Here is a 25,496-nt window from a genome sequence, read left to right as displayed (position 1 = left end):
TCTAAGTTAGGAAGCTAAAAAAAGAAAAAAAATCAACCCAAGGAGAGAGGTACAAAGACAAAAGCACAAATTATTCATTTAGAAAAGAAAATAGTAGAATTGAGAGATAAATGCAAAAGCAATTTCTTAAAAAATGGTAAAGCACAGGGAGATCAGCTTGGTGCTTTGTGACCACCTAGAGGGGTGGGATAGGGAGGGTGGGAGGGAGGCTCAAGAGGGAGGGGATATGAGGGTATATGTATGCATATAGCTGATTCACTTTGTTATACAGCAGAAACTAACACAACATTGTAAAGCAATTATACTCCAATGAAGATGTTAAAAAAAAAAAAGGAAAACAAAAAACAAAACAAAAAAAGAATATAGTATTACCAGGTGTCCCATATAAGGTATACATCAGACCATTCTTAAAAATCATAATAAAAATCATAACAATAACACACAAAAAACTGTAAAGCAAAAACACAAAATATTAGAGATAAAAAATAGGAAATGACCATATGTAAACAAATTAAAAGAGGTTTACTTGTAAAACTCAATGCAAATAAATTTGAAAATATAACTTAAATAGACAATTTTCTAGGAAAGTATTTTACCAAAATTGTCCCTAGAAGAGATGGAAATCAAAAAGACTAATACAAAAGAAAAAAATTATCAAAGTGCTAACCCCAAAAAAGTACCAAGTTCAGATGGTTTCAGGGACAAATTCCTTCAGCCTTCTAAGGCACATACAACTATTTAAACTGTTTAAAAAGAATAAAGAAGGAAAGCTTCCAAATTCTTTCTGTGAGGCTAGCATTCTGATACCCAAACCTGACCTGACAAAAATAGGCTACCAGACATTTTGATTATGAATATTAATGTAAACATGATAACTAAAACATTTGCAAATATCGTTCAGTGGAATATTAAAAGAATAATATGCTACAACTAAGGAGGGTACACCCAGGACTGTAACACTAGAAAAACTACTGATATAAAAGAGCATATTAACAGGTCAAAACACAGAAACCATAAATCACTCCAAAAGATGCCAAAGAGGGTTTTGACAAAATTCGACAGTAATAATTGACTTTAAAAAAATTGGAATAAATGAATATTTCCTTATCATGAGAAAAAAGATATATGAAACCAGAAGCTAGGTCTCCTTAGGTTAAAACATTAGCCACGTTCTCATCAAAATTATAAACAAAAGGACGCCTGCCATTTAGCACTTTTCTGGAACCACTGGGCAATGTAATAAGACAAGAGAAGGAAACTGGAGGTCTAAATGTTGAAAAGGAAGAATGGAACTGTCCCTACTTGCACAGGATGTAACTATACACCTAGAAAACTCAAGAGAATCCATGGGAAAAAATAAGAGAAACAATACTGAAGTCTGTTTCAGCAAAGTGGTGCGTTATGCATTAATATTAAAAAGAATCAACAGCTTTTCTATACAAAGACAAATTAAAAAATTACAATGAAAGAAAAGATCCCATTGATAAGAGCAACCAAAAAGATGAAATGCCTAGGTAAAAACTGAAGAAATGTGCAGGATCTATTTGAAGAAAACTCAAAAACTCTAAGTAAATGGAAAGACACAGAGTGCTCTCAGATAATAGGAAGACTAGAGATTATAAAGATGCAAACTCTCTTTGAATTAATCTATATTCAACTCAATTCCAATTACAATATCAAAATTACTTTTTGGCAATTGGAAAAATGATATTAAAGTTCATCTGAAAAATAAACACACAATAATAGCTACAAAGATACTGAGAAAAAACAAAAGGAGACATGGGAGCGGGAAGAGGCAGGAACCAGCCTCACCAGCTGAAGTCCATTATTATGAAGCTGGACTAACCAGAAAGAGAGAAGAGAAACAGTTTGACAGGAGGAAAAACTGGACAAATCAATGAAACCACCACCACAACAATGTAACAGAGCTCAGAGACGGATTTAAACAACCGATTACCAAGGTGACACTGCAAAAGGTGCTGGTACCACCTTTCTCCTGCATCAAAACAAAGTCAAAGATTAAACGCAAACGAACGAAAAGAATATAAAAAACTTCAGAAGAAAGCACGAGTGACCTTATCATCTTGGAGGCCATTCTAAAAAGGACAGAATGCACAGGAGTCCTGAAAGACTGATACCTTAGACCATGTAAACGTGTAGAAAAAGTCAAAGACTCACAAAAGGGAGGAGGGATCAGTTATTTACAACACAACTGACGCAGCTAATTTCCTCATTTTACAGAGTTTACACTAATTAATGTGAGAAAGACAGCCCAGTACAAAAATGGGCAAAGACTATTAACAGGTAATTTATTGACAATGAAACACAAATGGCCAATAAACATATGTAAAGATAACCTCATTCATAAATTAAGGAAATACTACCTTGCCAGGTCAGGTAAGGATTAAAATGACGGATAATACTTGATTTGGGGAGAGGTCTGGGGGTTTGGGCAATCTCACACACAGCAAACAGTTAAAAGTGAGACAGATGTGAACACACATGCTGACAGATATCCCAAAGATTATAATAATAAAAAACAAGGCAAGCATTTTCCTGAGTATAATTATTAAGATAATTTTATGTACATATACAGAGCTATGTATATGCTGGCACTGCCTAAAATTTTTTCTGAGAAGAATTTAGAAAACTCATTAACACTGGCTGGGGTGGGTCTAGGGTGGGGTGGGACGGACAGACTCGTCACTCTTCACTTGTAATTTTCGTGCTGTTTGAGGTTTTTAACCAGGTATGTTGTTTACCTGTATAGAAAAGCCGAGGATTATCTCAGAAATGAGACGTTGGACCATTTTCTCTTTTTTTATGTGCAAAACCCTTTTTTTTCTTACAAGCCAAGCCTTTTTTTTCAAATAATTATTTTAGGATTTTTATTTTTTTAATTTCACGGCTGGAAATGAGAACACTGCATTGTACGGTCACCCTCTCCTGTTATCAGCGTCGACAGAGGGGGGTTAACTACCCACCACGTTCCTTTCCCTGCTTCGTGAATACGACCACTGGTTTTGTTCTGCTTTAAAACCAGGCCCATGGTTACAGCTAAATGAGCACTAATGTTGTAAGTGATAACAAAAGCCCAATATTATTAAAAGAGCACGCTCCTGCCATAGAAGGGCGGGGGGTCGTACGGCTCTGGGTACACCTCCCTGCTGCCCCCACTGCACCCCCCGACCCGGACCAGGATGATGAACGCTGCTCCAAGAAAGTTACCATTATAACCAACCCTGCAGGAAATGGAGGGGCATGATTTAATTCTGACACTAAATGAGCTTAACTAACACTCTAGCCAACTTGCCCTGATAAAAAACCGGGCAGTTTTTCCACTTCGATGCGGAAATTCATCTTCTTCACGTAGAACTTAGCAGCAGCCAGCCACCCAGGCCCCGGGGTCAGTGGCCGCTCCGCACGGGCCCACCTGCCCGCGGGGCCTGGCCGGGCCTCGGCCCTTCCACCCGTGAAACGACCGTGTCTCTGTACGTCGCTCTGGGCAGCGGCCCCCCACCACCCCACTCCCAAACCCACCCAGCTCCTGTCCCCTCAGCCTGAAGGAGAAAAACGAGGTCGCGGAGGGAGGGGCGAGGGCCCGAAGAGGACCCTGGACCCGTGGGTGATGGGAGGAGGGGGCAGAGGAGCTCGGGGTCTGGAATCCAACCCCAGCCCCTGCACGTTCGGACGACCTCTGGGCGGGGGGCTCCCTGTAACTTCAACTGTCAGGTCCCAGCACCCCTTCCCCTCCTGCAGACGCCTGAGTCCCACCGACGCTGAGCCCTCGCCCCCGGGCAGAGGGGATGCCCGAGGACCTGCCAGGGCACGGCCCCCGGGCACACAACCTCCCAGGCTTCCCCGGCAGCTCCGAGCGGGCACAGTCCTGTTCACAGCGCGGCCCCAGGATGGGACACACGCCCGGCATGGTCTAGCCTCCTCGGACACCCCTGCAGCAACCCAGCAACAGGAAACTAATATACTTGCCATTAATAACATAATAATGTAATTCATTTCAGTAGCTTTTTATCATTATTCCAGCCTCTCAAGATCCAGGAGCGAGAGAAAAGGCCATATTCCCGCATACAGGGTTGGGTCAAGAACAGAAATGAAAAGAAGAGACAGTTAAGGTGGGGAAATTCCTGGCCAGGGAGGAAGGCGGCTGCGGAGTGGCCACTGTCCGGCCCGGGGGTCTCCTGACCAGCCCCAGGACCCCCACACTCGGGGACAATTACAAGCCGGGGTCTGCTCTGCCGGGCAGCGTCACCTGGGGAGGACGGCCCAGCCACGGGGAGCTGGGGTCCAGCCACCGACTCGTGGAACACGGGGCGCACAAGGGGCCCCAAGGCCCGTCTTCTCTGACTGAAGCCTCACAAGGACTCTATGGAGAGGACGGGAGGACAGCCATCTGTGACGCAGCCACATGAGCCCCCCTCAGAGAGGAGGAAAGTGGAACAGAGGGACCCACCCCAGCCGCACAGGGAGCCACCAGCGGGACCTGGCCTTGACCCCAGGCCTGTGCCCAGTGTCCACGTCTCCTCAGGGCCCTCAGCAAACACAGCCCGAGCACCTGCAACGTGCCGGACAGCAGTGGTGACACACAGGGAGCACACACCCTCTGTCCTGGGGCGACGGGTGACCCCCAGGAGGCCCCCTCAACACCGCTCCGAAGGGGAAGATTCCCACGCCCCGCACGCTGTGCCCCCTCCCCTGCGCCAGGGCCTCCCACCCGCGTCCAGCGAGCTCTCAAGAGAAATCAGCAGGGCGGCTGGGAGCTCACGGACCAGGGTTTCCAGCGAAATGAGACAAGCACTGCTTTGAACCCAGCACCTGGGAGAGTGGTGGGACCAGCCCCAGAGAGCAGGCCGGAAGGACCTAGTTCATAACTGCACATGCTGTATGTCTGTATGTCGGTGTTTTCAAGTCTTTCAACAGCATGGGAGAGTCCCAGGGACCGAGGCTCACAGCCTGCGCCAGAATCCAGGGCGGCCCCATGAAGCCCTCTGACGAGGAAACGCAAACTCCAGATCACCTGGGGCCACAGCCGCTCTGCCAAGCTCCCCAGCGTGAGCTCTCCGCTGCCCAAGGCAGCCCATCTTCACCACGACTTTGGAAGGCTCTCTGACCTCTCCTCCCATGAAGGAAACCTGAGCAAGGAGCTCAATCCAAAAACAGAGGCGGAGGCACTGCAGACGCCCAGTCTCCGGGAAGTCATCATCAAACCGACGGTAACCAAGGGACGGCAAAGCGTCGATTACTGTACGGAGACCCCCAACTGCAAGCTCAGTGAGCCTCACGAGCTGTCCCCCACGACTCCCCAGCCAGCGCCCACCCCCCGCTGCCCGCATCAGGCCCGCTCATCCCTGCCGTGCACCCTGGTCTCCCAGGAGTCACCCGGGGGTCACCATCACCGCAGGCATCACAGAGACTGCAGGCGCTCTGCCAAACCTCGGGCGCTCTGGGAGACGCCCTCACCTGGTGACGCACAGCACGAGGTGCAGCTCGGTGGCGGGGGTGCTGGAGAGGCTACAAGTCCCCCCCACCAGGGGCCCTTCAGGCAACGCACACCTGCAGAGTCGCTCGGGCCGCTCAGGGTCACTGCACGAGGCTGCAGCAGGTCAGGGGCCGGGGAGCACAGGAGGAGTGGGGGAAGGAGAAGGCAGCCCCTCGAGCTGCTCCCCGGCAGCGCTCTCGGCCCAGGGGTCCCGTGCACACGTGGAGTTAAACGAGGCTGCGGGAGCCGCGGTGGACAGGCCTGCACGCCGGACTCTGGGGCTGGGGAGAGGAGACGAGGTCGAGGTCACGGGGGGGTGTGACATGCTGGCTACGCAGGGCGGTCCTCCTCCTTGCTTCTACCCCACCTTCTCCCCACCGAGGGCCAGGAGGCCTGACCCTGCTGGTCATGTTCCAAGATCCTGCGTGGCCTGCACTTTCCAGGGTGGGGCTTTGGGGGTCTCCAGACTCAGCACATCCCAATGTGCCCACTGCAGCCTCAGCAAAGAGTGATGAGGTGTGAGTTGGCCCTGAGAGGAGAATCAGCCGCTCAAGCTCTGCCAGGACCCTGCCCCCAGAGGCAGCCAGGCTAGGCCAGTCCTAGGGACCAGGGCCAACCCCACCTCCCGCTGTCTGTCCTTCCTCCTGAGAGACACGTACTGCGGCTGGGGACCAAGCGCCACGCCGGACACGCTCCTCTGCGCTTGCTTTCCCCCACTCCCCGTTCCCACACTTCCCACGGGGCTCTGTGGGCAGGAAGACAGCTGGGCTGAGGAAGGTGGAACTTGCTGGGGGTCCACCCCCCGACCCCTGCATCGATGGGGAGGGCAGGGTGCACCCCAGGTGGCTCTGCCACATCGTGGGGCTCCCCGGGTGACGCGGGCCAGCTGCCTGGGACCCCGCTAGTTAACGCTGTGACCCTGACGGGAAGCAGCCTGGAGCCACGTGACTTCCCCCAAGTGTGGGTCCTTCTCCGTCCCCCACCCCAACCCCAGCCCCGAGGAAGAGTCAAAAAAATTACAAAAGAGCAGGGACTGCAGGAAGGCCACGTTATGCAGTTTGGAATTGTTTACTTTGTAAACAAACCAATGGCAATAAATTATGCTGAACTTTTAATAAGACGCACATCATATTAGGTCTGTATTTTTGCCAAAAAGGAAGAAAAAGATGGGGGAAGTAGAGAGAGAGAAAAATGCCTTGAAGTAAAGATCACAAAAGGGGTTTCCTGTTATGAGATACGGATGCATTTCCTTGACCAAAACCAGACTGATCAAAATGCCAAATCAAAAATTATGAAAACTACAAACAGGTGACAGACTCGAACTTGCTTGCTCTGCTGCCAGCGCGGCTCCTGGAGTGGACAGCGCCCTGTGTCAGGCAGCACCGAGGGGCTGCCCCGCTGCGGCCAGTGCTGGGCAGAACGCATCTTGGGGCGCCTGGACCAGCTGCAGCTCTTTGAATCGGCCCCCTTTTGCTTCACTCGCATCTGGATGCCCAAGTGAAACACCCCACGACCGGGCACGTTCCAGCGCTGGGCCAACAGTGCACACACTGTAGCTGCAAAATGCCCCGGGCCGGCCCGTGGCTGAGGCGGCCACAGCTGTCCTCCCGGGCGCACGGGTACAGCCCTCCTGCTGGCACAGCACAGGCCCGGAGGTACACGCAGGAGGCTGACTCTCGGGCAAAACGGCAGCAACATGCAATGGAGGGACTGCTTCTTTCTGTTTTTGTTCTGTGACAGTTATGATTCAAACAGAAAGGTCAAGGGTGCGAGAACAGCCGTTGCTTCTCCATTCTTCCCAGTCTTCGCACATGCTGTTCCCTCTGATGGGAACGCCCTTCCCTCACCTCTCCACTTAGTAACGCCTGCTTCTCTGCTTGTGTCTTAGGAACAGTCGTCGCGTCCCCCTCCTCGCAGAGCCCTCCGTACCTTCCAGGGGGCCACCCAGCCTGCCCTCGGGGTCCCTCTCCACCCGAGCACGCTCCCCCCGACAGACCTGAGCTCCACAGCAGAGCTGGCATCAGACTCAGGTCTGGGTTCTGCCGCTCAGCGCAGCCGCTAACGCCTCACTCACCCTCTGTGCGTAGAAGGGGACTGACCTGCCATTTCGAGGGCCAACACTTGACCTGTTTTTAATGCTCAGGTGTGACTGAGCTGATTCACTTTTCCCCTCTAAGCTCCCCTGCTGAGAACAAACTTTCAGGAAGACGCGGGTCGCCTGCCCTTCAAATGCCAGGTCCTGGTGGGTCAGCAACCTCGCTCCCTGGCGAGCTGCAGGGGCGGCCGGAGAGCAGGGGCTCCACGGCAAGGAGGACTGCTCAGCGGGCACCTGGCCGCGGAAGCCCCTCCGTCCGTGCACCCCCGCGAGCACTGGCACGGCCCGCCCACAGGGGCCTGGCTCTGCTCGGCCATGTCCTCTGGATCCCCGGGCCGAGGGCACAGCCATGGGCACAGAGCAGCCTTCTCACCAGCCTTAGAACAAGGGCTTCTGACAACAGACCCAATGGGAGAAGCGCCTACCCGTGTACTGAAGCCTTCCTAAATTCTCTGACAATCGCTACTGCCATTTACAAAGCCGAGGACTTTGAAGGGCATTAGATACGCTTCTCATTTAATCCTCCTGACAACCCCACAGCGCATTCCCATCACCGTTTTAGAAAAGTTAACCGAGGCTCAGAAAGGTAAAGCCGCTTGCCCGAGGTCAGCAAGCCAGAAGGCGACAGGGGTGGCATTCTAAGGCAGCACTTTCCGACTCTCAGGCCCCGTGATCCTATAAGGGAAATGAAAAAGGCAGCAGCAAACATGGACGTCTGCTAGGAGCAGACAGACACTGAGCTGGGGAAAGAAGGAGGCGATACCTCCCAGGAACCCCCTCCACCGTGAGCTGGGCCCTGCGCACCCACAGCGACCCTCTCCGAGGCCACCAGAACTGCCGGCACCTGCCTGGCCACTTTCCCAGTCATCGGATAGGCCATAAAGGAATGATCAACAAACTTCAGAGGACTGAAACCATAAAAATTTTGTTCTCTGACCACAGCGGGATGAAAGTATAAATCAACAACAAAAATTAACTAGAAAATCCCCAAATGTTTGGAAATTAAGCAACACATTTATAAATAACTTGTGGACCAACTAAGGCACTACCATAAGAAGTTTTAAATAATTTTAGCCAAATGATAAAAAAAAATATGACATACCATTGGGATGAAACTAAAATAGTACTTATAGGAAAATTTATAGTTCTAAATTATATATTAGAAAAAGAAATAAATTGATAATTAAGGGTCTAAGCCTTCATCTCAAGAAGCTAGATGGAGAACAGCAGAGTAAACCCAAAGAAAGTAGAAAAAAGGAAATAAGTAAGAGGAGAAACCACTGGGATAGAGGCAAATGAACAAGAGGGAAAATCAACAAAGCCAAAAGTTGGTTATTTTAAAAGATTAATACAAATGATAAACGCCTAGCAAAACTGACCGAGAGACAGAAAAAACCCCACAAATTACCAATATCAGAAATAAAACAGAGGCATCACTACAGATTCCAAAAAAAAAAAAAAAAAAAAAGCTAACTATGATTAATTTTATGTCAACAGACAAAAATAGGTTAATTCCTTATAAAAACATAACAAAATTGATATAAGGAGAAATAAAACTCTAAATAGTCATATATATATTGAGGTAGTTAGATTCATAACTAAAAGCCTTCTCAGAGAGAAAACTGTAAGCCCTCCTAGCTTCACGGGTGAATTAGTCCGAACTTTTAAAGGAAGAAATAACGGCAACTTTACACAACATCTTCCAGAGAATAAAATGAGTAGGAACGTCTCACCTCTCTTTATGAGGCCAGAATAATGCTGAAACTAAAATACGATACAGACATTATAAGAAAGGACAATTATGCAGCAGTATCTCGTGAACACAGACATAAAAATGCTAAACAAAATGTTAGCAAATCAAATCCAGCAATATATAAACATAATACTCGTGACCAAACAGGATTAAATCTAGCAAGGAAGGTGGGCCTAACATGCAAAAATCAGTAACTATAACTCATCACGTTAACAGAATAAAGAAGAAAAACCATATGATCATTTCAACAGGAGCAGAAAAAGCATTTTACAAAATTCAACACTCATTTATGAGGGAAAAAAAAAAACAACAAAAAACCTTTCAGCAAAACTAGGAATAGAAAGGTACCTCCTCACTCAACTCACAGGGAAAAGCCCGTGGTTAACACAGTATTCACTGGTGGAGCAGCACACACTTGGTTCTGATGGCAGGGACAAGACAAAGCCATCCGCTCTCCTCACCTCTGGCGAACCCTGCACTGGAGTTCCAAGTGAGGGAATTAAGGCAAGGAAAAAAATAAGGCAGAAAGGGTAGAAAAGGGTCATCTGCATTCCCAGATGACACGACCGTTTACAAAGAAAGTCCTAAGGAATCCACAAAACAAGTACTAGAGCTAGTGAGTGACTTTAGCAAGGTTGCAGGATACATGGTTAACATACATAAACCAATTTTGTTTCTATATACTAGCAGCAAACAATTAGGAAATTTAAAAACATCACTTTAATAGCATCAAATAAAATACTTGGTGAAAGATTCAGTAAAAGACATGCATAACTTTGCCCTTAACATTACAAAACTTTGCTGAGAGAAAATAGAGACCTAAATCAATGGAAAGATATACCATGTTCATGGATTGGAATATTCAATATTTATAACATGTCAATTGTCCCCAAGGCGTTCTATGGACTCCACAGAAATGACAATCAAAATTCCAATACACCTTTTTTAAAAAAGAAATTAAGTTGATTTGAAAATTTACATGGATGCAAAGAACCTAGGAAGGTCAAAACAGTATCTAAAAAGAACAAAAAGGAAGACTCACACTACCTGATTTCTAAATTCACTGTAAAGCTACAATAATCAAGACAGAATAAGATTAGAATAAAAGTAGACCAATCAGTAGTACAGAACAGAGTCCAGACACAGACCCACACATATTCATCACTTGATTTTTTGTTTTCCACAAAGATACCAAGGCAATTCGATGGGAAAGGCAAATCTTTTCAATAAATGGTACTGAAAGACACATATAAAAAAAATAATAAATTTCAATCCCTTCTTCACACCGTACAAAGAAATTAATCTGGGATGGAACACAGACCTAAACATAAAGCCAAGAGTATAAAGCTTCCAGAAGAAAAACCTAGACTATCTTCCTAACCATGGGGTGGGCACAGGCAGAGGTTTCTCAGAGACAAAAAAAGGACAAGCCATATACTTGAAAAATCGATGAACTGAAGTTCTCAAAATTAAAAACCTTCAAAAGATCAAGAAGATGAAAAGGCGAAGTACAGCCTGGGAGAAATCAACTCAACACATGCTGTCTGACAAAGGACGTGTGCCCCAATATATAAGAGCTACAAATCCACAATGGGATAAACAACTGCACGTAGAAATGTGTCCAAGGACTGAGCAGTCATTTCGGAAGACGATGATTGGTCGGCCAACGAGCGCGTGAAGAGGGGAGCGTCCCGTCCACTCCATCGCACGGCCCCAGAGCCACGTGGCAGGAAGCCTGGGAGGAGGGCGAGCGCAGGCCCAAAGGCAGGGTGCAGGCGGCTCCGTACCAGCACCACCAGGCAGTCAGAGGGAAAAAGGCAGAGCTGTCTGTTCTCACGGTCTGTCTTCCAAGACAGACGTTTTGTGGGGGAAAAAAACAAGGTACAAAACAATGTGTATACTAAGGTATCATTAATATAAAGAAAAAATCAGGGGGAGGGCGTGTACGTGGATATGCTTGAAAGCGCACAGACTCCTGGAAAGAAACTGGAAATGGTACAAGGGTGGGAGACACTCTACATCTTTGTGTAGTTCGGATTTTTCCCATCATGAAAACGTTATCACCTATTTTTTTAACTATTAAAAAATAAAGTTAACGACAGGCTGGAGGGGGCACGTCACCATCTCACCTGCCCAGTTAGCTCTCAGAGTGCACGCCAAACGTCTGCACGACAGCAACCTTCCTGCTGCCGCAGATCAGGGCTCAGGAACCATGGGCGCCCACAGCCAAAAACAGCTCCCGGGCGTGAGCTCACACTCCAGTACAAGTAGCTGAACAAAAAGGGAGGTGGACGGAGGGAGGATGGCGGACGGCAGGAGCCGGGCCGGTCACTGTGGGAGTGGGGCTGCAGACAAGCCCGGCGGGAGGTTCCACTGAAGTCACACATGGGTCTGGATGCATGCGAGGCCCGGTGGAGACACAGACGGATGGATACACGTGTGTCTGTGATTACAGATACGCGCGCTCACTCGTACCTCCCAGCTCTGTCTGCTGAGAGGCCCAGAAGCAGGGACACCCCAGCTCCAGACCCTGGCTTCGGCACCACTCACTCTCCAAGGAAGGGACAGGGCTCCCTGGAGAAATGGCTGATTCCGGGGCTGGGGCAGGGATAACACCAGATGGGCCTGGAGCAGCATGGGGCCCCAGAAATGAAGCAAGTGCTCAGAAGGCGAAAGGAGGGGGGGCACGTCCAGGGGACACAGGAGAGCCTGAAAGGGCTCCCAGGGCCAAGGCAGGGACGAGCGGAGGAGCAGGGTGACGAGGTAGTGGGTTATAACCCAGCATGTAAAACGTACCCTGATTAAATAAACAGCAAGAAGAGACAACGCTCCCATAAATAAGAATTCCAAATAATTTACACAGACACTCCCCCGCAAGGAGGTGCAGCCTCACTCCCTCTGCCACCCCCACCTTCACCAAGGGGCTTCCAGTGGGGAGGTGGAGGCGGGAGCAGACCCCAGACAGACACCACTGTGTGTGCAAGAGCCGCAGGGAAGGGTGCAAACATGCTACGGGAATTCCAAGAAGAAAAGCATAGATAAACGAACTGTGCTGAGTCCTAACAGAACAGCACATGGCAGTTAAAATCTGGAGCTAAAACCATACCTACCAGCAAAGATAAACCTCAACACAAAATGCTGAATGAACATGAAAAGAGCAAGCCTGGAGTAGGAATACACAGGATGTTATCATTTACACGTAGCTTTAAATAAAACAATATTACATATGATGAGTGAATACAAACCTATGTGGGAGAGGCATTTATATCAAATTCCAGATAGAAAAAAAGGTAACTGGCAGAGCAAACTCATGAGTTCACAGGTATTATCAAGTTCCCTTTTAAAGTAAACTTAAAAATTTTACAGGTGTGTTGGCTAAGCTACTAGGAAGTACTTGGAGGCACAGCTACTGCACTGAAGCGGGACGGAGACTTGGGGACAGACGTGAAAGGGGCAGGAGAATGGGCGGGGCCAGAGGAGCCGGGTGGTGTCCACAGCGAGGAGGAGGGGCAGGAGGGGGAGGAGGAGACACCCTCCCCACATGCCCCAGGTCTTCAAAAAGCGAAGCGTCCTCTTTAAGCTCCCCAGCTGGTGTCACGCCACCCACAACTCCTCCGGGGATCAGGCATCGAGGACAGGACGACTCCTGAGTCCTGCCCTGGACGTCGGAGCCCTGTGTCGGCTCCATGGGTCCCCGCATCGCATGCGCCACACCCGGTCTCCCTGCGCCCTCAGTGCAACCACCCGTCTTGTCACACGGGCTGGAAATCCCAGCGCCCCCCCCACCCCCCCACCCCTGCACCCACTGCATCACTTGCTGGTCACGGCCTGTCCTCTCTGCCAGCGCCAGCCTGGACCGAACCACCGCCATCCCTTGCCGAGACCCAGCCAGCTCCCCATACCCACTCCATACCCCTTGGTCAGACGTCTACCCGTCTACCCGGCCGGGGTGCCTACTCCCGCCGTCCCCCTCCCTCCTCCCCTGTTTACACCCCTCAGCGCTCCCCTTGCTCTCGGGGTAAAGGCAAATGGTGGGAGGGTTCTGCTCTCATCAGGCAACCCTAGGAGTGTCCGGAAGCCCACTTGGACCCTCCGCTCACACCTGGCCTCTGCAAGGCCCCATAACTAGGGAAGGAGCCCGTGGCCTGCACACCGCAGTGTTGCCCCCGCTCCCCCGACAGGCTACCAGCGCCCCCAGGGCTGTGTGCAGGGAGCCGTTCAGAGGAGCAAACAGACCACACGCTTCAACAGAGCCAACCCTATAATGTCCACTGGTTCATCAAAATGAGCTGAGTCATCACGAAAAGATGAAATTATAAGCCGTATTCTAGGAAGAATTGTGCAGTGTGACGAAAGAGGGGAGTGTAAAATACATGTTAGAAAGGTTCCCAAACTCAGGCGTGATTACTTTTGAGCTTTGCAGTCAGCTTCGTGACTATACGATCTCCCTTTACTGAAAAGGGACGACGTCCAGCTTGGGGGGCGGTGGGGATGGAGGGTACCCGGCTGCACGTGACACACAGCCTCACCGCGTCGCGCTGCCCCCGCGTGTCTGTGCTCACTCGAGCTCTCTGGGGGGCTGACAAAGGGTCACAGGTCTTCTCTCCAATGGGTGGGACTGGAGATCGTTTTTGCATCCTTTTCAGTAGTGTCGGATTTTTAATGACAAGCACTTATTATTATTTTTTTAATCTGAAGAAAATGTTATTATAACAAAATGAGTCTCCCCGCTCCCATCTGGGGAGGAACGAAGCTTTCTCCACACCCTCCATGTGGACCTTCGCTGCTTTAAGGCTGGAAATGGAAGCGGGGTTCCTGCAGGCCAGGGGTGGTGGCAGCATCACACAGAGGTCACGCCTGGGATACCCAGCTCAGCCAAAGGGAGACCGCACGTGTGCCCCGGGCCCGGCTTGCCCCGCTGGCCCAGCCGCTGACGGCAGCCCCTGGGTCTGGGGACCTTGTGCGGCGCTGCCGGGAAGGAGGCTCCCGGGAGGACAGAGTCTGCCTGAGGCCAAGCCACACGGACCAGAGTGAAGTCGAGAGACTTGGTCCTGACAGCCTGCGGGCCCTGACTCAGCCGTGCTCAGAGCAGGAGCGGGCTGACTGTCATGAAGCAGACGCAGTCCCTCGTCAGGTGTGCTCACCTGCGTGGGTCCCCGTCACAGGTGATCAAACGCCCGTGAGCTAACACACCCGCCCCCTCTGGGCACAGTGCACCCTCTCAGTACTGGTCCAGCTGCCGGCCTGGAGCAGGAAAGACGGTAACCCGAACCACGTCCCTCTGCGTACGACGGGGCCGGGCGGCAAGGATTGAGAGGGACCTGCAGAAAGGCCTTTCTGAGCAGCCCCGCGTACACACAACAGGTCCCGACGGAGAGAGAGACGCACCTTCAGAAGAAATTCACTGCAGGCCCTCTGGCAGGGAGCACCCAAACACGCCCACAGGAGAAAGCCAGTCACCTAAACGGGAGCCCCACACCCGTTCCCTCACCCCTGCTGACTGCAGGCAGCCCTGCGTGCTTCCCAAGGATACAGCCACAGCCCGTGCGATGCTCCCCGCAGGCCTGGGGGTGGGGCGAGCCTTGGACCGGAGCAGGCAGGTCACTCAGGCCCGCCGGTCCCAAAGCTCCATCACACCCACCTGGTTGAGACTCCCAAGAGGTCACAGCCCCTAGCTTCTCCCCACCTGAAATCCTGCCATTGCTATCACCTGGACGATGAAAATCTTCAAGCTGCCGCCCCCAGACCCCACTCGTAAGCCGTGTACGTTCTAGGGCCCTGGACGGCTGTGCACAGAGCCTGTGTGCGCGCGTGTGCGTGTGTGTGCATGTGCGCGGGCCGAGAGCAGCTCAGGCGCGTGTCGACATGTGGGTCTGCTTTCAATCGTGCTGGAACAACTCTACCTGATAAACAAAAACAGATCCAAAATAACCTTTGGCAAGCAGCATGTTTTTAAAAGAAAGAGAAGGTCCGAATGATCTGGCAAGAGCAATGCTTAAGCAAACAAACTTGGCCAAGCCAAGCATCCACGGTGCACATCAAAAAGCCCCTCGCAGGCTCCCCGTGACCCGAGGCCGCAGCCAGGAAGGGGGCTGGAGCTGAGGCTCCCCTGGCCCGAAGCGGGCAGGCCACACACTTCCGGCCGCTGGTCGCTACATTTTATCCAGGTCACAGGACCAGACCACAAGTCGGGAGCAGGAGGCCAGCAGGAGAGGGCAGAGCCCCTCGCTCCCCTCCGGACAGTCCCTTCCGGTGGGCCCCGCTGGGCAGGGGGCAGTGAGGGTCAGTGGGCAGCATGGGGAGCTGTGGGAGAGCCTCAGGGTCCCTGCTCAGGGAGGTGGCCAACTTCACAAGGTTCTAAACCCCCAAAGGGGCCAGTCTGGCATGGCCTCCCCCGCATCACAGCTCACGTCTGTCTGCCAGGCGCCTTTCCGGGGACATGGCTCTTACCAGAGCCGGGCTGCGGTCACCCCGGGGCCCAGGCCGCATCACCCAAACCCCTCCTCTCTCAAGGCCCAGGTTAAGCTAAAACTGAGGAGGACACCGGAGGTCTGCAGAGCCTGAGGCCAGCACGCTGGCAGGGGCAGGGTCACTCCCGAGCACCCCACAGCAGCCTAGGAAAGTGGGCACGTACCGCGGAGGCTCAAGTCAGGGACGGTGGACCCGGGACAGGCCACTGGAGAGGCACGCAGGTCTACACCCGAAACACGGGGGCCTGGGGGACGACTCAGCTCCTCTGGGCCCTGGTTTCTCCTCGTGTTCCTGGGGGGTCGTGGAGAAGCGGGGGGCGAGGACCACTGTGGCTCTGAGCGGGGGCAGGCCCTCGATAAGCAGAGGCACGCGCTCAGCACGGCGCGAGGGCGAGGGCAAGGAGAGCGGCGCCCGGCCTTCCCAGGGTCAAAACGGGAAAGACGGCTGCTGCTGTTAAAGGGAGAAGGGTATCACCGGGCCACCCCACAGGGCAGGAGGCAATGGCCAGCAAACAAGGTCTTTTGTGACGCTCTGGGGGGAGAGACACGAGGGAGACAGGAGAGGAAAGGCTGGGAGCCCGGGACGGGTGAAGGAGAACAGCTTGGGAGGGCAAGCGGGCAGTGGCCGCGGGCACTGCAGCCAGAGGGCAGGCCGGGAATCCACGCGGGGGGCCAGGTGACTGCAGGCCACACTGCAGGGCCGGGAACGGGGGCCCCTCAGGCTTCCTGAGAGGAGGTGGCCCCCAGCACAGCACGCCGGGCCCCCCGGGGGCCTCCCCAGCGGAGAGTGGCTGCCCAGGGCGAGGCAGGTGAGGCCACAGCGAGGTGAGAGAGAAGAGGGAAGGGCAGAACAGAAGCTGCTCTTTCTCTAATTCTTTCTGTGTTTTCTTCCCTAAAAGCCACACAAGAAACAGATGAATCCAAGCTCGTTGTAAAAGATCTGAACACCAATTACAGGGACTCGAACATGAAAGCTCTCTCAGCCCTGAATTCCGCCTTCCCTCCCCCACCCCCGCCCCCCAAGACGGAACCACTATTCACAGGTCGCTGTGCCTCCTTTCAGATCTCTTTTGACGCATTTATACACAAACATATGCACACATGCATGGCTTTCCTGAACGGGTGGGACCAAGCGGTACACGTGCGGAGACGGGCTGGTGCGTCCCCTTTATCCACAGACACTCACTGAGGGCTCAGAGCAGGCTCGTGGGCCTGGCGGTTCCAGCGTGCTCTCTCCACCCACATTTACGTCACCCTGTCAGGGCCACGATGAGCCTGTCAGTCCACTCACAGCGCGGAAAACCCGCGCGCTCCTTGGCTGCTGGGCTTGGAGAGGGCAGGGAAAACAGACGCGGGGCCGGTCCCCCCGGGAAGCAAGGAAGGCGCAGGCTCCACAGCCCCCAAGGCAACCAGAGACACTGATCAGGCTGAGGGTCCCGGGGTCCCACCCCAGCTCACCTCCCGCCAGCTACGTAACCCCGGGCAAGCCACCCCTCCCCTCGGACCCTGCAGCCACCTCTTTCCTGAGAAAATGTCGCCCACGCACTTGGCCCCGGTCAGTGTCCAGGGAAGGCCCCCTGAAGGGGTGCGGGTCGGCAGCCGAGTGACCGGAGACCCTGGTCCCCACGGCTGCGGAGGGCGAGCTCCTGTCACCTGCAGCTGCTGACCATCTCAGGACGCGCCTGGGACCAAGTTAGGGGCCGACATCAGCGCGCTGAGGGCCGAGGCCTGCGGGCGGCCAGCACCCGAAGGGTTAACGGCCTGCTGCCGGGCCTTCCTGCCGCCAGGACTGCATTAGGGGCGGGAGATGGGCTGCGTCTGGATCGCATTAGGAGCTCTGTTGGCAGCGTTCCCTCTGGCGGGCTGCCTCCCCTCCTGCCCCGACCACTCTCCCCACAGCTCAAAGAAAATACCAGGATCCACATATAACCCCGCGCACTCCCCTCCTGTCTCTTACCCCCGTCTTGAATGAAACAAGCTCTTAAACTCCTGACCTTCCGCCCAGTCACCCCGTTCGTTTCTGGCGCGGCAGCGTCGTGGAGCCCGGGGCACGGCTGCCCTCCCCGCGGACGCACGCTGCGCAGACGGGCACGGGCTCCGGCAGGCCGGGGCAGCTCCTCCCGAGGCTGGCCCGGGGCATCTGTCATCCGAAAGAGCGCAAACACCCCCAGAAAGACCCTCCCTGTATCCTGAAATGCCAACACCGGGGCCACTCAGACCCTCACCGTGCACAACTGGGAAGGCTCCCAAGCCAAGAACAGGAGGAGGGTTGGCAGCCTTTAAGCACCAGAAATAAAGCCTTAGGAGAAACAGCTGAAGCTCGCTTTTTAACTTTTCTCGTCTTTCCCCGCCAGAGGCCCCGAGGCAGCGGCTGGATTCGCCAACAGCGCACAAATTCATGTCTTCCCTGGCGTCTGAGCTTCAGCCGCATATACCTCCCCTGCAACTGGATGCCCCCAAATACCTCCAACTTGCTAAAACCCAACCCACGCTCCCCTCTGCCCCCGCCCTCACCCCCCAGACCTCTCCCAGCTCCCCCTCAGCAACGGATCCACCACCCCACCTGCTACTCAAGCCAGAGACCTGGGGGCTGTCTTGGACGTGGCTCCCCCCTGCACCTGGCCCAAATCCACTGCCTCACCAGCCTTGTTCATTCCACCTCCTAAACGGCCGTTAAGTCCCACTGCACTGCCGCCAGCTTGATCCACGTCCCCTCCATCTGCCTGGACTACACAACGGCCTCCTAATGGTCCCCAGAAAGGCACTCTGGCCCCCCTGCATCCATTCTCCATAATGTCGGCCTCTCTAGCACAGCAGGAAACGCATATGCACACACACAACCACGCTCACCTCTCCACCCTTCAAAACCACCTGCATGTCTCAGTAGCTGCTGGACGGAAACCTCTGGACCCTAGTGCTCTGCCCCCGCCTCCAGCCCCACAGCCCCTCTTCCTCGGTGCCTGTTCTCTGAGCACCAGCCACAGCGACCTTCTCTCAGGCCGTCAAGTCACTAAGCTGCCTCCCCGCCGGGCCGCTGCACGGTTCCCGCTGCCAGAGCACCCCCCCCCCCCCCCCCGCCACGTCCAGCCCCACTCCTCTCCTTCACACCAGGGACCTGCCACCTGCTCTCAGAGGACGCTGCCCTGTCGCGAAGAGGCCCTGCCTGGGGCTGCAATTCCACCCGTGCACGCGTGCAGGGCGAGGAAAGGTGCCTGCGGGCAGGCAGATGCAATTACCCAGCGGGACTTGTTCTAATCCACACACCCCTGTGTGTGTCCTCACAAACGCTGGTCACCAACAGCAAGCCAAGGACACGGCTGGCGGTCGGACGGAAGCCAGCTCAGTCCCGTAAGGCTGGCTCAGACTCTGGACTTCCCTTGCCCAGAATCATCTCATTTAAATACTTTTGAAAAGACCGAAAAAAAAGAACTTCTAGTGGCCGGCATTTATTTTTAAACAAGAACATGTTATAATAAAGCATTTTAACAAAACTTCAAACGAAAGCAGGCAAGTGCCTTTACTTTAAAAAGACGTCTCACTTGCCCTTTCCCCATGATTATTACAAGTTGAAGCCTGTGAACAATTAAAGCAATGTTTATGGTATTTTTATGACTGTTTTATTCTTAAAAGAAAGAATGATAAATATTCAGCTTAAGTGGTACACTTGCTCTCTGTGTACTCAGGAAACACTCAACTTTCCTTTAATGAGAAAAATAAAACCAAGAAGGTCGCAGCAGCGCCCGCAAAGACAGCAGGGCAGTAGGGACCACAGCAGCTCACCACGGGCCACAGGTGGCCCTCCTCTCCCTGCGGTGCCAGCCAGAGGGGCTGGCGGGGCTGGGAGAGATGGCCGGGCCAGCCTGGCGCTGCTTCCTTCCTGATGCGTCTCCTGTAACATGAAACGGCTAAGGATGAAGATGGGCCAACTACACTTCTAGACACAAAGCACTGAAGCAGAGGGGCTCAGTCTTGAGAGAAAGGCGGCTCGAGAAGCCAGCTCTGCGGCCCTGGGCGCCTGACTTACAGTCATTCTCCGAAAATAAGCCAGCGCCGGGCCTCCCGGCTGGTGAGGCGCCGAGACACAAGCCTTGAAGAGGAGTGGCCACCGCCCGCTCCACTCCTGCTTCTGGCCCACGGGGAGCAGCTTCTACAAACACAGCCCTCTAAGGTCATCAACTGCATACTTTGAATCAAAATCCTACTCAGAAACAAACTGCTTATTTGCCTATTGGCTTCTTCCTACTGTTTCGTTCACTAAATAGTTTCTGGGGCCTCGTCTGGGCCAAGCTCCGGGTCGGGTGCTGAGAGCACGGAGCCGGAAGGGCGCAGCCTCTGTCCTCAAGGAGGTTCTGCAGTGCGACACGCGGCAGAGACACGCATGGGGGCGAGCGGCCAGCCACCCAGGGCGGGGCCGTGGGAGCTGCAAGGAGAGACCCCCTCCGGGCGGGGAGCCGGCCCACGAAGGCCGCAGGTGAGGAACCAGGGCAAGAGGCAGAGGTCGCTGGAGGTGGGCCAGGAGGGGCTGGGCCGCGGGCCTGCTGGGGCAGGAAAACAGACTCCTTGCCGAGTCCCAGTCTCACCTCACCCCTGTAAAGCAGCTTCCAAGAGCGGAGGCAAAGGTAAGAGGAGCAACGCCAGATACTGTTTCGGATTTTCTTCTTCCTTTCCGTGGGTTTTTAGTTAAGAGGTAAGTAAACCTGAAAATGGACTCGATTTGGAGGAATATGCTATCAAATTTTGAACTCTCCCTAAAACTTTGATCAGCTAAATAGGTATCCACACACCCCATGATGCCCCCTCACTATCAAGAACCGACGTGGGTTCCACTTCAGTAACCCACTTAGTAGCCCTGCAAAGACCTGTTTCCTCACAACCGGGAAAGGACCCCACCATTTACTGCTTGTGGAACCCACAACAGGAGTTCCATGTGACAGCAACACTGAACGACAAAGTGTCCTCCCAGGTGCTGGGCACTCTACGGCCGTCACCCCTAGTGGGCAGCGCCCCACACCGCCCCCCAGAAGCGGGGACAGAGGGGGCTCTCGGGGTCTGAGCCGTGACGGCCAGTGAAGCGCAGGAGAGCGGAGCCTGCCTGTGGCTGGTCCTGGGTCCCTGCCTCTCTTTCTCCACCGTCTGCGTCTCCGACAGTTCCTGACGTTACAACCCTGATAGCCAATCACTGCCGGAAGCATCACTAGCCTAGAATCCCAAGATCAGATCTTAGCGACGGGTTCCCCCTGCTGAGGATGGAAAGAGCCAAAGAGCCTGAGGAGAAGGCTGGCGAGTCGCAGGATGTCTGGGTTTAAAGCAGTCTGGCTCTAAGTGGGGTTTGGTTTTGCTCCTTCACTCCCTGGGCCCCAACGTTCCCCCCCTCAGCTAATGGGCCCCAGCTGGACGGACGTGCAGCAGAGACAGGGCCAGGGTCTGACAGGCTCCAGCGGGCGGCCTGGCTGGGAGGGGACACAACTATTTATTTGGAGGGGCCGCACCGTGCCCCCGGGGGAGTTCAAGCGGTCAGATGCGCCCAAGTAGATTAGTGAAACCTGCCTGGGATGTCACTGGCCTTGGGAGAGAGCCGTCCAGTTTGGAGCCTGCCCTGCAGTGCCCCAGTGTCCGACAGGCCCCAGGCACGTGATGGTGAGTGGAGAGACTGGGGGGACTCCGGGGGGGCTCCCGGGGCAGTGGGCATGATGCCCAGAGCCGGTCTTTGGTGCTGGCCAAATGGCTTCAAATGCGGGCTCCACTGTCTAGGTCTTCTCCCCGGTCAGATGGGGTAATGGGGAAGAAAGGAAGAGCAGAGCTGGCCGTCAGCAAGCGACGGACCCACCCGCAAAGCCTTGAAGGCCCACGTCACCCACACGACAACCCCAGAGGGTGAGCCGGGGCTGCGATTCCTCACGAGAAAGTCAGAGCTCAGAGGCGTTAAGGGACCTGCCCAAGATTACAGGGGACTGCAAGCTCTTCCTGACTTCAGTCCTTTCTTCCAAAATCTCTATTCGTTTCCTGGGGCCACCACAACACGTCTCGCAGTTCTGGAGGCCACAAGTCCAAAGCCGATGTGTCAGCTGGGTTGGCCCCCTCTAGAGCCTCTAAAAGTACCCCTTCCATCCTCTCTCCTAGCTTCGGGCCATGCGGGCAACCATGGGCATTGCTTAGCTCCAGGCTGCAGAACCCCAGTCCCAGCCTCTAGCTTCATATGCCCTCCTCCCCGAGAGTCCCTGTGTCACTGGACTTGTCATTGGATAAAGAGCCCACCCTGCTCAGGACGGTCTCATCTAGAGATCCTTATCTTAATTACATCTGCAAAGACTCTCATTCCAAATAAGGTCATATTCTGAGGTTCTGGGGGGACACACCTTTTGTGGGGCACAATTCAACCCACTACGGTCCGCCCTCTGTTCCCCAAGACGTCACAACCATCTCACGTGCAAAATACTTTCACCCCATCCCAACATCCCAGATTCTCACCCCATTCTAGCATTAACTCTAATTAGGTCCAAAATCTCATCTAAATATCATCAGCTCAAAAGTATCATCAGCTAAGTCACCTAACTAGGCATGAGTGATCCGGAATGATCTATTCTGGGGCAAGACGCCTCTCTATCTGTGGACCTGTAATACTGGAAAACAAGTTATCTGTTTTTAAAATACAGGGATAGGGAGAAAAATGGAAGGAACTCAGAGGTCACTGGTCCCAAGCAAGTTTGAAACCCAGCAAAACAAATTCCATTAGGTGTCCAGGCCTGCGAACGACCCTCTGTGGCTTGATCCTTTGCCCTCTGGGCCCATGGAAGCTCCACTGGCCCTGGCCTCTGGGCTCGCCTCTCTGGGCCTCTGCCTTTGTGTCCAGAGCTCTGCCCTTGGAGTCATTCCTCCTTTATCTTGAAGGATAACACATGTTGTAGCTGAGCCCTCCTACCTGTCATTTCCTGCATGTACAATCCCAGAAGTCCAATTGCTTTTTTTTTTTTAATTTTGTCGGGTCTCTGTCCCTTTCCATCCTGGCTGGCAGTGTTTTTGCTGATATAACAGCCTCAAAAACCTGTGCGTCTCTCATGTATGTGAAGGGGATCTATGCCATTCAACAAGAGGGTTCTCCATAGATCCTTCCTGGAGAAGCCCAGCTCTTTCCTGGCTTCTGCTAGATATTTGATTGCACCCGTGAGACACACACCCAATCTCTTCAGCAAAGGCTGTCCAGCCTCACCCGTGGCGTTTCTGCAGGGCACGCACTCTCAAAAGTGAATCTCCTGCTTTCAGCATCCTTTGGGATCTGCACAAGCCAAGAATTTCCCACGCCATCAGGAGCTGGTTCCCCTTGCTAATCACAGCTCCTTCCTCAATTCACTCCTTTCCTCTCACATTTTACTATAAGCAGCAAAGGAGAAACCAGGCTGCACCTTCCACACTTCGCTTAGAAAACCCCTCAGCCAACATCCAAGTTCACTGCTACAAGTTCTGCTTCTCCCGACGAGTAAATTAGAGGTTTGCACAGCAATAGATACCAAGAGGGTTGGAAAGCACGCTGGGGGAAAACAGGCGCCCAAAAGCAAGAGGAGAATGAACTTTATATTTGCCAAGCAACCTCCACGTGCCCAAGTACCACAGGTCAGTACCTGGGACTCTGAGAGGCAAGTTCATCTTTATAAGGATGAAAACAGTAGCCAAAGATCTCAGAAGCCTCCACTCGCGCCCCTGAGAGCTTAAGGTGGCCGCCGGCCCTGCCTTCGCCTCCTCCACGCCCTGGGCCCCGGCGCTGCGGCCACTGACTGACCCGGTCAGCAGACGCCTCTCCTTCCCTCCAGAGCTTCAAGCACCCAAGTCCGCGTCTGCTTCCCACAGAGCCCTCTTCCGCTCCTCACCCTCTCCCAGCTGCCCTCCCAGGGCAGAGGGGGTGCGGGCCCAGGGGGCCCCGAGGGGTCTGCCCCAGGGAACACAGGGAATGGAAGGGGATCTAGCGTTGTATTCATTCCCTGCCCCAGCTGGGAATTAAAACAGTCACTAGTATAAGCTTAGTTTTGTTAAATGTAAGTCTAGTTTGTTTTCATAATTTTGTGCTTTATTTTTTAAGATTTGCACTTTTAGTACTTGGAGCAACGCGGATTTGATCTGAGTAGTCTTTATATCCAGGACTGACTGTCTTCACGGGAGCCTCCACGACAGCCAGGGGAGGAGGGGATCACGCCTCACAGTGTCAGGGGACCCTTGCCCTCCAACTCCTGCTGCCGCCCCAGGCAGCCCTCAGGTTGGCCCACCCTGGTCACGAGACTCTTCCTTACGACCCCCGGCTCTGCAGGAGGAATGGGTGGAGGGGAGAGATCTCAAGCTGATGTTTCCTTCACCTGCGGAAGCACCGGTCATCCCTCTCGCTCCCGAGATGCCCCTCTCCTGCCTCAGGCTGCCCTGGCCCGGAAATGGCCAACGCCAGGCACAGTGCCAGCAGTGCTCCGGCCTCCCCCTCGCTCAGGGCAGACCCTGCAGGCACGGACCTCCCCCCAGGGTGGCGGTGAATTTCATGTGTCCACTTGTCTGGGCCACACGTCCCAGATATCTGGTTAAGCACTATTCTGGTTCCTGTGAAGGCATTTTCTGGATGAGATTAACATTTAGATGACTAGACTTGGAGTACAGCAGTTGACACTCCATAATGATGGTGGACAAGGCCTGAACAGGAAAAGACTGTCCTCCCGGGAAGAAGAGGAAATTCTGCAGCCAACAGCCTTCAGATTTGAATAGCGACTCTGCCCTGGGTCTCCAGACGGCTGTCCTCACAATCACACCGGCCAGTTCCTTAAAATCGCTCTCTTTGTACACACGCACACGCACACGCACACACCCACACCCTGTCGGTTCTGGTTCTCTGGAGGTCGCTGACCAATACAGCCAGTGAGCCAGACAACTGCAGCACTCGTCTCCACACAGTCCTGCAGGGAGAAGCCCACTTCACAGGCCCCCGGACTCCACGCACCTGGGCTGTGAGCACCTCCAGCGGCCGGCAGCGTCCCCGGCCTCGGACACAGGCCGAGAGCAAGCCTCCACCCCCCCCCCCCCCCGCACTGTAGCCTCGCTGAGGACCAGAGACCTTCCCTGGACACCAGAGTTCCTGGGAGGTTTCCGAGTTCTAACCAGCCCTTGTTCCCCACCCTGGATTCCCCGTGAAGGAGAAGGGCGGTTAGGGAGCTGTAAGTTTTTCTTTTCCAGTAAACAAAAACCTTAAGCAAAGCCCACCGAAGGGAAGTATCAAGGCCACTGGACACCTTTTAAGTCAGAGCCAGACCAGAAGTTACCAGGAGTCGGCGGTGACGGGGAGACCCCAGCTGCCACCCTTCTCCCAGGTCTTCCAAAGATGACGTGGCAGCTGCCAGTGTCACCAGGAATGTGACACTCATCTGGGTGGTGTCCAGACTGTATGGCTCTGAGCAACACAAGGTTCTAATTGTGTTTAATTTGAAATCCTTGCGGTTAAGCAAAAGGGACCCAGAAATGAGTCCACACGTACTTGCCACCCTGACCTGGGGGGTTTGTAGAAAGGGGTAGGGCTTCCACCCAGCGCCCTCACTCATGGGCCACATGCCCCTGAGCCCACACACCCTCTGGAGGCTCCATCTCTTTACAAAGAATGCCTGCTTGAGAGTCTCCCAACAAGCTGGTGCTGTGCCGAGAACCGGGGCGAGCGGCAGTTCC

At 53.5% G+C, this 25,496-nt stretch overlaps 1 protein-coding gene across 1 annotated transcript in view; it reads right to left on the bottom strand.

The window, feature by feature from the left end:
• The window catches only part of EEFSEC (eukaryotic elongation factor, selenocysteine-tRNA specific), a 149,990-nt gene that overhangs the window by 52,462 nt on the left and 72,032 nt on the right, over positions 1-25,496 (bottom strand). The gene's annotated exons all lie outside the window — the stretch shown is intronic.

Source organism: Eschrichtius robustus, chromosome 12 (assembly GCF_028021215.1).
Source record: "Eschrichtius robustus isolate mEscRob2 chromosome 12, mEscRob2.pri, whole genome shotgun sequence".
NCBI lineage: Eukaryota > Metazoa > Chordata > Mammalia > Artiodactyla > Eschrichtiidae > Eschrichtius > Eschrichtius robustus.
Note: the sequence above shows the minus strand (reverse complement) of the source record. Positions and strands in the feature narration are given on the sequence as shown.